The 10,864-nt window shown below is 36.3% G+C and overlaps 5 non-coding genes across 5 annotated transcripts; all 5 read right to left on the bottom strand.

Annotated features, from left to right (window-relative positions):
- Positions 1 to 1,890: 1,890 nt before the first annotated feature.
- Trnas-gcu (transfer RNA serine (anticodon GCU)) lies at positions 1,891 to 1,972 on the bottom strand. The gene has a single exon. It is a non-coding gene; the product is annotated as a tRNA-Ser (tRNA).
- A 2,017-nt stretch (positions 1,973 to 3,989) lies between these two features.
- Positions 3,990 to 4,071, bottom strand: Trnas-gcu (transfer RNA serine (anticodon GCU)). Its single transcript has one exon. It is a non-coding gene; the product is annotated as a tRNA-Ser (tRNA).
- Positions 4,072 to 6,104: 2,033 nt separating this feature from the next.
- On the bottom strand, positions 6,105 to 6,186 carry Trnas-gcu (transfer RNA serine (anticodon GCU)). Its single transcript has one exon. It is a non-coding gene; the product is annotated as a tRNA-Ser (tRNA).
- Positions 6,187 to 8,216: 2,030 nt separating this feature from the next.
- Positions 8,217 to 8,298, bottom strand: Trnas-gcu (transfer RNA serine (anticodon GCU)). The gene has a single exon. It is a non-coding gene; the product is annotated as a tRNA-Ser (tRNA).
- Positions 8,299 to 10,329: 2,031 nt separating this feature from the next.
- Positions 10,330 to 10,411, bottom strand: Trnas-gcu (transfer RNA serine (anticodon GCU)). Its single transcript has one exon. It is a non-coding gene; the product is annotated as a tRNA-Ser (tRNA).
- Positions 10,412 to 10,864: the final 453 nt, after the last annotated feature.

The following is a 10,864-nucleotide window of genomic DNA, read 5'->3' as shown; positions in this document are numbered from 1 at the left end:
AGAACTCAAACAGTCGAAATGATTTAAAATTCACTTCATTCTGTCCCACTTGATGGTAGCCTTCCGTTCCTTGCCCAATCCTTAACTAACGATTCAAAACAGCTGAATGCATTCGATAAATCAGCTTAAGAGATTATTTGCCAAGTTTCAAGAAATTGCGCAAACTAATATGTGTGAAAGTTTGTAGAAGCTGTTGTATTCCTAATTTCCCCTTCTCATTCACCAGAATATTTTAACAGTTTGTTTCGGAAATGCTCACATTAGCACATGTCCCCATTGTCGCAGAGACATTAAGGAACCTGTAATAGCTTTTGGTGTCATTTTCTTGTTTCAGCTAGTGGAAACAAATTACCAATTAGCATTTTGTAGCGTTGGAAACGAATAATTTATATAACTAAACCAACTATATCAACCATTTAATCAGGTGACTTTCGTCTGCTGACGTTTGAAAGACAGAGACTGTTAAAGGCTGGTGGCATTCATACTCTCCTCTGCCATCCCTAGAGAGTATTCATTACATTGGAATGTGCATTTTCGTCAACACATGCAATGACCATTCATTTTCAATACACGACAGATATTCAGCATAAAGTTAGGATTAACGGCGAAACTAATGACTTTCATTTTGATAATAAGTCTCTGACATAAAGCATTTTTGCTACTACAATGTGATGAAGCTCCATGCAAGCTGAAGTCTTTCTGTGGGGCTGGCTTCGTGTTTTAAATGAATTATACTTTGTCGCTTTGTAACTATCATGTGCTTTGTAAAAGCAATATCACGTTAATATTTTTTGGTATGTCTTCATTCTTTCTTCATATTTTAAATGTCTTCTTTGGCAGCATTGATATTTTTTTGAATACTGCATTTACATTATTTATTATGGTTGGATAAAATAACACAATTAAAAACGACTGACTTTCTAGTCATTAAAATCAAATTCATAATTAATTATTTGTCGTGTAGTGTGAGTGACAGGTATGTGTGTTTTGGGTAGCTGTGGTTTGACCATGCTGTGCAGTATTGTTTTAGAGGAAAGCCTTGGCTATTTTAGAATTATATTTCTATTATCTGATTTAAGTATATTCCGAAATAACATATCACAGTATTCCCTATCATGTCACAGTCTTATTAATGCATCTGGCAAAATCAAACACCCACTCGCTTTAAGATCAACGGTCAGCAAGAGTGAGACAGTGCCCAAAGAGACATGTGGAAGAAATCGTGTAATGAAAAAGAGAAAATTTAATATAAAAAAATAAATCCTCTCTGTTACGATCATACAATAGGAGCAGCAGTCCATCGCCTTAACCACTCGGCCACCTCGTACGATATATATCATATTAGAGATATAGAGGCGCAAAAGTATAATAATTAAATTACATTTCTGTTGCTCTCTTGAATTCGTTTTAATTGCTTAGAAAACAACACGTTACCGAGTGTTTCAAGTTTCAAAGAAAGCATTTGTCTATGTTCAGGGCCATGTCAGGACGAGCCAGCATCAGGAGAAACAAGATCGGAGTACCCAGAACAACTGGCGAAATAGGCATTAACCGACAACTACAACTGCTACTACTCGTGGGATTCCAACTAGAAGTCAAGAAATAGCAGGCTAGTGGCAAAATGTCAAAACCTCTCTACTCGGCCACTTAGGCCCTATATATTTAGACTCTTTATGAAATAGCATTAACTGGCTGAAAACAAAGTCGTAATCCAAACCAGAATTATATATCAAGATGAAATTATTTAATCAAATACCTTACTGGCATTTCTTTTTTCAAAAGTCATAAAACCAGACACCCAAGTGCTCATAAAATTAAGCATTCTCAGTTCCATTGGTGTCGAATTATTCGATATAAGTTCGGGCCCACAATCAAATGCAGCAAAATAAACGACGAGGATGGGATTCGAACCCACGCGGGGAGACCCCAATGGATTAGCAGTCCATCGCCTTAACCACTCGGCCACCTCGTCCGATATGTAACATATAATAGATATAAAGGCGCAAAAGTATACTAAGTAAATTAAATTTTTGTTGATCTCTTGAATTCGTTTTAATTGCTTAGCAAACTACACGTAACCGAGTGTTTCAAGTTTCAAAGAAAGCATTTGTCTATGTTTCCGAAAAAATCATACATTTTGAAGTAACCTGTGTACACCAAGAAGTAAACATTGGATTTCGAAATTATTCTGTTCAAAAGCTTTAGTTTTGTGTTAGTCAAGAAATTATTGAATTTCATCCAGGAGTGGTAAAAGCAAACACCCGAGGACGACGACAGATGGAAAGAAGGGGAATTGGAAAGGAAAGGCAAAGACAGAAATATGTTAACACAAGCAAGCTAGCTACAAGAGCAAATGCAATTTATCGGGGAAAGACACTTTGATAATTTAAAGATAAACCTTTAATTATAAGGATTGTGAAATATTGAGTCTACAGTATCACATCTATGCCAATAACAAAATATGGCATGATTTCGTCGCCCATCTATTAAAAACTAGTGGAGAATGACGGTGGTCTTGAATCTCAAAATACAGGTTGCTTTGCAGACATAACAATACAATACGAGTTCTTGCAAACAATAATGAGACACAAAAGCGAAGGAAAAGATACTGTATCCAGTCGGACAGCATGTTATTAATTTTACGAGATAAGGTCAAATAATGAATGGACAGATGTGTTTGATGATTATTCCCATTAACAGCTTAGACCATTTAAGAACCGATTTCCCTTAATACGATGTGTTGTGTGAGTGACATGTATGTGCGTTTTGGAAGGCTGTGGTATTACCATGGTGTGCAGTTTTGTTTTAAAGGAAAGCCTTGGCTATTTCAGAAATATATTTTTATTATGTTATTTAAGTATACTCCGAAATAACATCGCACTGTATTCCCACTCATGTCACAGTCATATTAATGCATCTGGCAAAATCAAACACCCACTCGCTTTAAGATCAATGGTCACCCAAAGTGAGGCAGTGCCAAAAGACACATGTGGAAGAAATCGTGTAATGAAAAAAAGAAAATTTAATATAAAAAATAGATCCTCTCTGTTACGATCATACACTTGGAGCAGCAGTTTCGAGAATTTGATGGAGTTTAGTCGAAGGAATTGAAGAAAAAAATCGTCTTGTAGAAACAATATGAAGTCATTACTAAGTAAAATGTTCTCACATATCATACACAAATTGCAAAGCAACTGAAAGTGTCTGAAGCTTTAGGAAAAGGCCAATAAATTAGAAAATAGGTATAATGGATTCATGACTCTACCTGATAAAGCCGACTGCAGAAATGTCTAAGCAAAATCACTTTCCTACAACATCAACTAAGGTTAAGTGAAAGTCAATGAGTAAAGCTTTCCTCCGGTAAAGCTTCGACTCACTATTATAACATGCAATTATGCAAACTAACAACATCTTCAAGCCAGTCAACGTCGACGCTTTTACAGTTGTCAGTATTCTTAAACGCACAGCCACATTAGAGTGAACATTTCAAAAAATGATAATATACAATTGACCTGTCATATCGTAAATTCTTCTGTGCATATCTTAATATGTTTCTACGTTCTGATAATATTCAGGGCCATGTCAGGACGAGCCAGCATCAGGAGAAACAAGATCGGAGTACCCAGAACAACTGGCGAAATAGGCATTAACCGACAACTACAACTGCTACTACTGGTGGGATTCCAAATAGAAGTCAAGAAATGGCAGGCTAGTGGCAAAATGTCAAAACCTCTCTACTCGGCCACTTAGGCCCTATATATTTAGACTCTTTATGAAATAGCATTAACTGGCTGAAAACAAAGTCGTAATCCAAACCAGAATTATATATCAAGATGAAATTATTTAATCAAATATCTTCCTGACATTTCTTTTTTCAAAAGTCATAAAACCAGACACCCAAATGCTCAGAAAATTAAGCATTCTCAGTTCCATTGGTGTCGAATTATTCGATATAAGTTCGGGCCCACAATCAAATGCAGCAAAATAAACGACGAGGATGGGATTCGAACCCACGCGGGGAGACCCCAATGAATTAGCAGTCCATCGCCTTAACAACTCGGCCACCTCGTCCGATATGTAACATATAATAGATATAAAGGCGCAAAAGTATACTAAGTAAATTAAATTTCTGTTGCTCTCTTGAATTCGTTTTAATTGCTTAGCAAACTACACGTAACCGAGTGTTTCAAGTTTCAAAGAAAGCATTTGTCTATGTTTCAGAAAAAAATCATACATTTTGAAGTAACCTGTGTAGACCAAGAAGTAAACATTGGATTTCGAAATTATTCTGATCAAAAGCTTTAGTTTTGTGTTAGTCAAGAAAATATTGAATTTCAGATCATCCAGTAGTGGTAAAAGCAAACACCCGGGGACGACGACAGATGGAAAGAAGGGGAGTTGGAAAGGAAAGGCAAAGACAGAAATATGTTAACACGAGCAAGCTAGCTACAAGAGCAAATGCAACTTATCGGGGAAAAACACTTTATTAATTTAAAGATAAACCTTTTAATAATAAGTATTGTGAAATATTGAGTCTACAGTATCACATCTATGCCAATAACAAACTATGACATGATTTCGTCGCCCATCTATTAAAAACTAGTGGAGAATGACGGTGGTCTTGAATCTCAAAATACAGGTTGCCATGCAGACATAACAATACAATACGAGTTCTTGCAAAAAATAATGAGACACAAAATCGAAGGAAAAGACAATGTACCCAGTCGGACAGCATGTTATTAATTTTACGAGATAAGATCAAATAATGAATGGACAGATGTGTTTGCTGATTATTATAAACGTCCCATTAACAGCTTAGACCATTTAAGAACCGAATTCCCTTAATACGATGTGTTGTGTGAGTGACATGTATGTGCGTTTTGGAAGCGTTGGTATTACCATGGTGTGCAGTTTTGTTTTAGAGGAAATGCTTGGCTATTTCAGAACAATATTTCTATTATGTTATTTCAGTATACTCCGAATTAACATCGCACTGTATTCCCACTCATGTCACAGTCATATTAATGCATCTGGCAAAATCAAATACCCACACGCTTTAAGATCAATGGTCGCCCAAAGTGAGGCAGTGCCAAAAGAGACATGTGGAAGAAATCGTGTAATGAAAAAAAGAAAATTTAATATAAAAAATAGATCCTCTCTGTTACGATCATACAATTGGAGCAGCAGTTTCGAGAATCTGATGGAGCTTAGTCGAAGGAATTGAAGAAAAAATTGTCTTGTAGAAACAAAATGAAGTCCTTACTGAGTAAAATGTTCTCACATATCATACACAAATTCCAAAGCAACTGACAGTGTCTAAAGCTTTCGGAAAAGGCCAATAAATTAGAAAATAGGTATTATGGACTCCTGACTCTACCTGATAGAGTCGGCTGCAGAAATTTCTAAGCAAAATCAGTTTCCTACAACATCAACTAAGGTTAAGAGAAAGTCAATGAGTAAAGCTTTCCTAAGGTATAGCTTCAACTAAATATTATAGCATGCAATTATGCAAACTTAAAACATCTTCAAGCCAGTCAACGTCGACGCTTTTACAGTTGTCAGTATTCTTAAACGCACAGCCACAATAGAGTGAACATTTCAAAAAATGATAATATTCAATTGACCTGTCATATCGTAAATCCTTCTGTACATATCTTAATATGTTTCTACGTTCTGATAACATTCAGGGCCATGTAAGGACGAGCCAGCATCAGGAGAAACAAGATCGGAGTACCCAGAACAACTGGCGAAATAGGCATTTACCGACAACTACAACTGCTACTACTGGTGGGATTCCAAATAGAAGTCAAGAAATGGCAGGCTAGTGGCAAAATGTCAAAACCTCTCTACTCGGCCACTTAGGCCCTATATATTTAGACTCTTTATGAAATAGCATTAACTGGCTGAAAACAAAGTCGTAATCCAAACCAGAATTATATATCAAGATGAAATTATTTAATCAAATATCTTCCTGACATTTCTTTTTTCAAAAGTCATAAAAACCACAGACACCCAAATGCTCAGAAAATTAAGCATTCTCAGTTCCATTGGTGTCGAATTATTCGATATAAGTTCGGGCCCACAATCAAATGCAGCAAAATAAACGACGAGGATGGGATTCGAACCCACGCGGGGAGACCCCAATGGATTAGCAGTCCATCGCCTTAACCACTCGGCCACCTCGTCCAATATGTATCATATTAGAGATATAAAGGCGCAAAAGTATACTAAGTAAATTAAATTTCTGTTGCTCTCTTGAATTCGTTTTAATTGCTTAGCAAACTACACGTAACCGAGTGTTTCAAGTTTCAAAGACAGCATTTGTCTATGATTCAGAAAAAATCATATATTTTGAAGTAACCTGTGTAGACCAAGAAGTAAACATTGGATTTCGAAATTATTCTGATCAAAAGCTTTAGTTTTGTGTTAGTCAAGAAATTATTGAATTTCAGATCATCCAGTAGTGGTAAAAGCAAACACCCGGGGACGACGACAGATGGAAAGAAGGGGAGTTGGAAAGGAAAGGCAAAGACAGAAATATGTTAACACGAGCAAGCTAGCTACAAGAGCAAATGCAACTTATCGGGGAAAAACACTTTGATAATTTAAAGATAAACCTTTTAATAATAAGTATTGTGAAATATTGAGTCTACAGTATCACATCTATGCCAATAACAAACTATGACATGATTTCGTCGCCCATCTATTAAAAACTAGTGGAGAATGACGGTGGTCTTGAATCTCAAAATACAGGTTGCCATGCAGACATAACAATACAATACGAGTTCTTGCAAACAATAATGAGACACAAAATCGAAGGAAAAGACAATGTACCCAGTCGGACAGCATGCTATTAATTTTACGAGATAAGATCAAATAATGAATGGACAGATGTGTTTGCTGATTATTATAAACGTCCCATTAACAGCTTAGACCATTTAAGAACCGAATTCCCTTAATACGATGTGTTGTGTGAGTGACATGTATGTGCGTTTTGGAAGCTTTGGTATTACCATGGTGTGCAGTTTTGTTTTAGAGGAAATGCTTGGCTATTTCAGAACAATATTTCTATTATGTTATTTCAGTATACTCCGAATTAACATCGCACTGTATTCCCACTCATGTCACAGTCATATTAATGCATCTGGCAAAATCAAATACCCACACGCTTTAAGATCAATGGTCGCCCAAAGTGAGGCAGTGCCAAAAGAGACATGTGGAAGAAATCGTGTAATGAAAAAAAAAAAATTTAATATAAAAAATAGATCCTCTCTGTTACGATCATACAATTGGAGCAGCAGTTTCGAGAATCTGATGGAGCTTAGTCGAAGGAATTGAAGAAAAAAATTGTCTTGTAGAAACAAAATGAAGTCCTTACTGAGTAAAATGTTCTCACATATCATACACAAATTGCAAAGCAACTGACAGTGTCCTAAAGCTTTCGGAAAAGGCCAATAAATTAGAAAATAGGTATTATGGACTCCTGACTCTACCTGAAAAAGTCGGCTGCAGAAATTTCTAAGCAAAATCAGTTTCCTACAACATCAACTAAGGTTAAGAGAAAGTCAATGAGTAAAGCTTTCCTAAGGTATAGCTTCAACTAAATATTATAGCATGTAATTATGCAAACTTAAAACATCTTCAAGCCAGTCAACGTCGACGCTTTTACAGTTGTCAGTATTCTTAAACGCACAGCCACAATAGAGTGAACATTTCAAAAAATGATAATATTCAATTGACCTGTCATATCGTAAATCCTTCTGTACATATCTTAATATGTTTCTACGTTCTGATAACATTCAGGGCCATGTAAGGACGAGCCAGCATCAGGAGAAACAAGATCGGAGTACCCAGAACAACTGGCGAAATAGGCATTTACCGACAACTACAACTGCTACTACTGGTGGGATTCCAAATAGAAGTCAAGAAATGGCAGGCTAGTGGCAAAATGTCAAAACCTCTCTACTCGGCCACTTAGGCCCTATATATTTAGACTCTTTATGAAATAGCTTAACTGGCTGAAAACAAAGTCGTAATCTAAACCAGAATTATATATCAAGATGAAATTATTTAATCAAATATCTTCCTGACATTTCTTTTTTCAAAAGTCATAAAACCAGACACCCAAATGCTCAGAAAATTAAGCATTCTCAGTTCCATTGGTGTCGAATTATTCGATATAAGTTCGGGCCCACAATCAAATGCAGCAAAATAAACGACGAGGATGGGATTCGAACCCACGCGGGGAGACCCCAATGGATTAGCAGTCCATCGCCTTAACCACTCGGCCACCTCGTCCAATATGTATCATATTAGAGATATAAAGGCGCAAAAGTATACTAAGTAAATTAAATTTCTGTTGCTCTCTTGAATTCGTTTTAATTGCTTAGCAAACTACACGTAACCGAGTGTTTCAAGTTTCAAAGAAAGCATTTGTCTATGTTTCAGAAAAAATCATACATTTTGAAGTAACCTGTGTAGACCAAGAAGTAAACATTGGATTTCGAAATTATTCTGATCAAAAGCTTTAGTTTTGTGTTAGTCAAGAAATTATTGAATTTCAGATCATCCAGTAGTGGTAAAAGCAAACACCCGGGGACGACGACAGATGGAAAGAAGGGGAGTTGGAAAGGGAAGGCAAAGACAGAAATATGTTAACACGAGCAAGCTAGCTACAAGAGCAAATGCAACTTATCGGGGAAAAAACACTTTGATAATTTAAAGATAAACCTTTTAACAATAAGTATTGTGAAATATTGAGTCTACAGTATCACATCTATGCCAATAACAAACTATGACATGATTTCGTCGCCCATCTATTAAAAACTAGTGGAGAATGACGGTGGTCTTGAATCTCAAAATACAGGTTGCCATGCAGACATAACAATACAATACGAGTTCTTGCAAACAATAATGAGACACAAAATCGAAGGAAAAGACAATGTACCCAGTCGGACAGCATGTTATTAATTTTACGAGATAAGATCAAATAATGAATGGACAGATGTGTTTGCTGATTATTATAAACGTCCCATTAACAGCTTAGACCATTTAAGAACCGAATTCCCTTAATACGATGTGTTGTGTGAGTGACATGTATGTGCGTTTTGGAAGCTTTGGTATTACCATGGTGTGCAGTTTTGTTTTAGAGGAAATGCTTGGCTATTTCAGAACAATATTTCTATTATGTTATTTCAGTATACTCCGAATTAACATCGCACTGTATTCCCACTCATGTCACAGTCATATTAATGCATCTGGCAAAATCAAATACCCACACGCTTTAAGATCAATGGTCGCCCAAAGTGAGGCAGTGCCAAAAGAGACATGTGGAAGAAATCGTGTAATGAAAAAAAGAAAATTTAATATAAAAAATAGATCCTCTCTGTTACGATCATACAATTGGAGCAGCAGTTTCGAGAATCTGATGGAGCTTAGTCGAAGGAATTGAAGAAAAAATTGTCTTGTAGAAACAAAATGAAGTCCTTACTGAGTAAAATGTTCTCACATATCATACACAAATTCCAAAGCAACTGACAGTGTCTAAAGCTTTCGGAAAAGGCCAATAAATTAGAAAATAGGTATTATGGACTCCTGACTCTACCTGATAGAGTCGGCTGCAGAAATTTCTAAGCAAAATCAGTTTCCTACAACATCAACTAAGGTTAAGAGAAAGTCAATGAGTAAAGCTTTCCTAAGGTATAGCTTCAACTAAATATTATAGCATGCAATTATGCAAACTTAAAACATCTTCAAGCCAGTCAACGTCGACGCTTTTACAGTTGTCAGTATTCTTAAACGCACAGCCACAATAGAGTGAACATTTCAAAAAATGATAATATTCAATTGACCTGTCATATCGTAAATCCTTCTGTACATATCTTAATATGTTTCTACGTTCTGATAACATTCAGGGCCATGTAAGGACGAGCCAGCATCAGGAGAAACAAGATCGGAGTACCCAGAACAACTGGCGAAATAGGCATTTAACCGACAACTACAACTGCTACTACTCGTGGGATTCCAAATAGAAGTCAAGAAATGGCAGGCTAGTGGCAAAATGTCAAAACCTCTCTACTCGGCCACTTAGGCCCTATATATTTAGACTCTTTATGAAATAGCATTAACTGGCTGAAAACAAAGTCGTAATCCAAACCAGAATTATATATCAAGATGAAATTATTTAATCAAATATCTTCCTGACATTTCTTTTTTCAAAAGTCATAAAACCAGACACCCAAATGCTCAGAAAATTAAGCATTCTCAGTTCCATTGGTGTCGAATTATTCGATATAAGTTCGGGCCCACAATCAAATGCAGCAAAATAAACGACGAGGATGGGATTCGAACCCACGCGGGGAGACCCCAATGGATTAGCAGTCCATCGCCTTAACCACTCGGCCACCTCGTCCAATATGTATCATATTAGAGATATAAAGGCGCAAAAGTATACTAAGTAAATTAAATTTCTGTTGCTCTCTTGAATTCGTTTTAATTGCTTAGCAAACTACACGTAACCGAGTGTTTCAAGTTTCAAAGAAAGCATTTGTCTATGTTTCAGAAAAAATCATACATTTTGAAGTAACCTGTGTAGACCAAGAAGTAAACATTGGATTTCGAAATTATTCTGATCAAAAGCTTTAGTTTTGTGTTAGTCAAGAAATTATTGAATTTCAGATCATCCAGTAGTGGTAAAAGCAAACACCCGGGGACGACGACAGATGGAAAGAAGGGGAGTTGGAAAGGAAAGGCAAAGACAGAAATATGTTAACACGAGCAAGCTAGCTACAAGAGCAAATGCAACTTATCGGGGAAAAAACACTTTGATTAATTTAAAGATAAACCTTTTAATAATAAGTATTGT

Source organism: Argopecten irradians, chromosome 6, assembly GCF_041381155.1.
Source record: "Argopecten irradians isolate NY chromosome 6, Ai_NY, whole genome shotgun sequence".
In the NCBI taxonomy this organism is placed as follows: domain Eukaryota; kingdom Metazoa; phylum Mollusca; class Bivalvia; order Pectinida; family Pectinidae; genus Argopecten; species Argopecten irradians.
This window is presented reverse-complemented; position numbering and strand designations above follow the sequence as displayed.